A 4,993-nucleotide genomic window follows, 5' to 3' on the forward strand; every position below is an offset into this window, starting at 1 on the left:
TAAAACAATTTTTGCTAGCTAATTAACAAAGATATCATATTTTGGAGAAGGGGGGGGGGCAGTGTAACGCAGGTGTTAAACCATCAATAGTGATGTGCAATATAAATCTAAGGACATGGATTCATTCGTTATCAAATTTTCTCATATGCGCAATAAATTTTTTTTGGAAATTTTGAAAATTGCCGAAGATATGCAACTTCTTACCGATCCACTATCCAATGAAATCTCCAAATAACATCAATTGCACTATACAATTTTATGAAGAGCTTTTCGTATAAAATTTCGAATGCACTCATATGCGCCACTTTCGAAATTAACAAAGAACGATAATCAACCCCCTCATTGCAACTTTTTCCGATACACTATCCAAAGCTATCTCCAAATAACCTACATTGGAATATAAAATTGTATAATGATCTCTTCGGATAGGATTTCAAATGCGCTCATATGCGCCACTTTCAAAATTAACAAAAAACCATAATCAACCCCCTTATTACCAATTGTTGTCGATCCATCGCCCGTAGATATCTCCAAATAACCTAAATTGCACTATACAATTTTATGAGGGGATTTTCATTTAGGAGTCCAAATATTTTTATTATTTATTTGGAGATATCATTAGAACGTGGATCGTAAAAAGTGGTAATAAGGGGGTTGATGATGGTTTTCTGATAATTTTGAAAGTGGCGCATATGACCGCATTTGAAACCCTATCCGAAGTGACCTTTATAAAGTTTTATATTTCAATTCAGGTTATTTAGAGATATCACCGGTTGTTGGGTCGGTAACAAATGATAATGAGGCAGTTGGTCATGATTTTTTGTTAATCTTGAACGTGGCGCATATTATCGCATTCAATATCCTGTAAGAAGAGATCTTAATAAATTTTTATGTTACAATTTAAGTTATTTTAAGATATCATCGAATAGTAAATCGTAGCAATTGGTAATGAGGGGGTTGTTAATAAGTTATAATAAGTGATAATGAGGGGTTGGTTATGGTTTTTTGTTAATTTTGAAACAAGCGCAGATGAGCGCATTTGAAATCTTATCCTAACAGATCATTATAAATTTTCATATTGCAATTTAGGTTATTTGGAGATAGCTTTGGATAGTAGATCGTAACAGGTGGTAATGAGGGGGTTGATTATGGTTTTTTTCAATTTCGAAAGTGGAGCATATTAGCGCATTGGAAACCCCATAGGAAAGTCACTTTATCAATTCGGATTTCAAACTTTTTATTTTGTTGGTCATCACTTCGTAAAATTTTGTTACCTCCATCTCTTTGGTAATTAAAAAATTTTTTTAAAAAAATATGGCGCATGTTAGCGCATTCGAAGACGAATGAATCCATCTTATTTTGAAAAAAGTGACGTGATAATAGAACCGGGGGATCAGCTATTATATCACGGACGATCACATGGGGTGTTGGGGGGTCGACAATTAACGAAACCCCTATCACGTGACTTATGGACGGCTCCTTTCTCAAGGCGCTAGGTTATTTTGACCGATTTATGTGAAATTTGAATGTTTCATTCAACTCAACTAGATAGTATGTGAGCTAAATGCTCGGGGTATGCATGGCACGCCCTGCAGCTATCATCAGGAATGTCTTGGCTCAAAATGTGGCGACGGTATGTTAAGGTTGAAATGACACCGTCTTGGCATGAAAAAATGAAACCTTCCGTACCAGACTTCAATCCAGGCGATTTAAGGAAAGCAAACGTTAGCTCACAAGACATTGACTGATCCTTCACATTTCTGTGGAAGATACCGTGCATCCTCTTATCGAGGAGCTGTTGACGAAAGTTTTTCTCTTGTGCTTTCTTTATCCGGGATTTCAGGAGTGAATACTCGAGATAGATAAGATTTGATGCATTTTGCTTACCTCTAATACTGAAGACAAGTTCGAGTGTTTCAGCAGCCTCCTCCGCTGCTTTGTACGGAAACGCTCCTTTGCCGACTTCTTCGTAATTCCTGACCATTTTAAGAAGAGGGTCTCTTCCATTTGCAACTCATTGTGCTGTACCCAGAATAATCCTGTTGTAAAGATATTCAAGACTCAATATTACGCGAACCCCTTGACGGCGTGAGATGTACAGTCGCGGAACGGAAAACTTAAGATGCATGCTTTTCTTCATGTGCATAACCTTTCTTGTTCCGATATCAAGGGATCTGAGCTCGTTCTTCGGCAATGGAAATACTCCAAATGAATAGAGTACTACCGGGACGGCAAGCATGTTCATTGCAGATACTTTGTTCGTCGCCGACAGTTCGGAAAACCAAATATGTTGGATGAGACGTTTGTATCTGCTTCGGAGAGTATCGTTTGCAGATGTCACATCCTGAATGCGGCTCTGTCGCACGTCCAGGTATGTATAAGTTTCTCCAGCGCAAAGGTGTCGTATAGCGCTTCTATCAACGACCACAGGATCTTCAGGGATGCCATTAAGTTTTACTCGCTTCAAATAAACCTTGTTGCATTTGGCTAACCCAAATTCCATTCCAATTTCATTGGTATATCGCTCGACAATCCCTAGAGCTAGATGTAGTTGCTCTTTGTTTTTAGCATAGATCTTAAGATTGTCAATATAAAATACATGAGTGACCTTGTATTCTCGATCTGCAGGCATGCCGCACAAGTACCCGTCGGAATAGCGAAGTGCTAGAGATAGTGGCAATAATGCAAGGCAAAAGAGGAGTGGGCTCATGGCGTCGCCCTGAAAGACACCTCTCAGAAAGGTGACCTTGTTAGTTGTCACACGATTTTTTCCAGATAAGATAGTAAATCTGGTTTTCCAAAGCGGCATCAATTTCTCTATGCACCGAACTATTTGCGGGTGAACCTTTAAGATTTCCAAAAGACAGATGATAATTCTATGGGACGTCGAATCGAAAGCTTTCCGATAATCAATCCAGGCCATCGATAGTATCCGAATTCTCTCAACAATATGCTGCCTGATGGTCAGCAGCTTTGACTTGTTAAGCGTGTGATAACGGGTCCGGAGTTCGCGTGCGAACTTTCGAACCTTGGCGGTCAAATTTCTGCCAGATGTGATGTAGTCAATCACACACTGAATGCGGGACACGTACTGTCTTGCCCAGCCTACCTTTATGGCAAGTTGATGCATTCGTCTTTTGGTCTTATGATCAGCCTTTGGGTTTGTTTTACGGCTTGCATCGGCAAAAGCTCTCGCTGCATTATACACCCAATAATTGATAGCCCAGAGGTCAGATTCTCCGGAAAAATGTCCGCGAAGCTCGTCATTCATTTCAGCCAGATCTGTAGGCTTGAGAGAAACCTTGGTGTTGATGTTTCTCCGGGTCGTAAAGCATCGCTCTTCATCTATTGGATGCCTGCCTGAGGTTGGTCTTAATGTCGCCTCTCTTTCTCTGTTGCCGGCTTGTTCTAGCTGTGGTAGAGTAGGCGTTTCGCTTACATAGCCCCTTTTACGGAGTAGTTCAGCATGGTTTCGCAGACATTGCTGCGAAAAGTGTGATAGCTCCGGGTGTTTCTCGCACCACAGAGCATGCAGCCGTGCCATGTAACCCCATTCAGGGGCCACACTAGCATCTTAGGACTCTAGTAAGTCGTGATTCAGTCGCTCCGTCCAACCAAAGGTTGCAAGATCCCGCCGATCCATCGCATTGAATCCATTTTGATTGGCTCCCCCAGTTCTAGATTGGTCGGCACTGTTGGCCGAACCATTGTCGGGAGCCCTGCGCGTTCTGTTGTTTTGAACCGCACTTACTACAACTATGTTTGGTGTTGTCATTGTTGTTCCCACGAGAAGCTATGGAGAGGGGTTCGTCCATCCTTGTAGAGCCCCGCATGCAGGGATAAGGCTACGTGAAACACCCTGAGCTATCGCACTTTTCGCAGCAACGTCTGCGAAACCATGCTGAACTTCTCCGTAAAAGGGGCTATGTAATCGGAACGCCTACTCTACCACAGCTAGAACAAGCCGGCAACAAAGAAAGAGAGGCGACACTAAGACCAACCGCGGGCAGGCATCCAATAGATGGAGAGCGATGCTTTACGACCCGGAGAAACATCAACACCAAGGTTTCTCTCAAGCCTAAAGATCTGGCTGAAATGGATGACGAGCTTCGTGGACATTTTTCCGGTGAATCCGACCTCTGGGCTATCATTGTGTGATTGACTACATCACATCTGGCAGGAATTTTACCGCTAAGGTTCGAAAGTTCGCGCGCGAACTCCGGACCCGTTATCACACACTTGACAAGTCAAAGCTGCTGACCATCAGACAGCATATTGTTGAAAAAATACGGATACTATCTGACGCCAAGAGAAGTCTAGAGCGGAGGGAGAGGTGGATCAGAGTAAATCAACAGTTTCTCTCTGACCCATCTCGACTCTTCCAAGACCCTCCAGTTACTGTCGAACACCCACCTAAACCAGAGGAGGTCGAAGTATTTTGGAGAGAAGTCTACGAAGTTCAGCATAGACTGGACGAAGACTCAGAAAATATAAATAGCTTCAAGGAGTTATGTGTTGCCCTCATAACACCTGATAAAGAATGCCCACCCATCACTACCGAGGACGTGAACAAATTATTAAGAGGGATGAAGAACTATTCCACACCGGGACCAGATTGCATCAAAACCTTCTGGTGGAAGAAGTTTTCTTTGACCCATCAGCATTTGGCCCGCATTTTCACCTCATATTCGAAGTCGGAAGAGCCGATTCCAGAGTGGTTGGTGGAAGGGCGCACAATACTCCTGCCGAAAATAGGTAACTTAGCTGACCCAAAGAAGTACAGGCCAATAACTTGTCTGAACACGCTTTATAAGATATTCACAGGTATCCTAAATGATAGGATTCTTCGGGCAATTGAATCTGTGTGGCAAGAAATGTATAAACAACGAGGCTCAAAGAAAGGCGTAGCCGGATGTCGGGAGAACCCGCTCATCGATAGATGTGTCTGCAAAGATGCAGCATTTTACCAGCGTGACCTATCGATGGCCTGGAT

This window comes from Belonocnema kinseyi, chromosome 4, assembly GCF_010883055.1.
Source record: "Belonocnema kinseyi isolate 2016_QV_RU_SX_M_011 chromosome 4, B_treatae_v1, whole genome shotgun sequence".
In the NCBI taxonomy this organism is placed as follows: Eukaryota; Metazoa; Arthropoda; class Insecta; order Hymenoptera; family Cynipidae; genus Belonocnema; species Belonocnema kinseyi.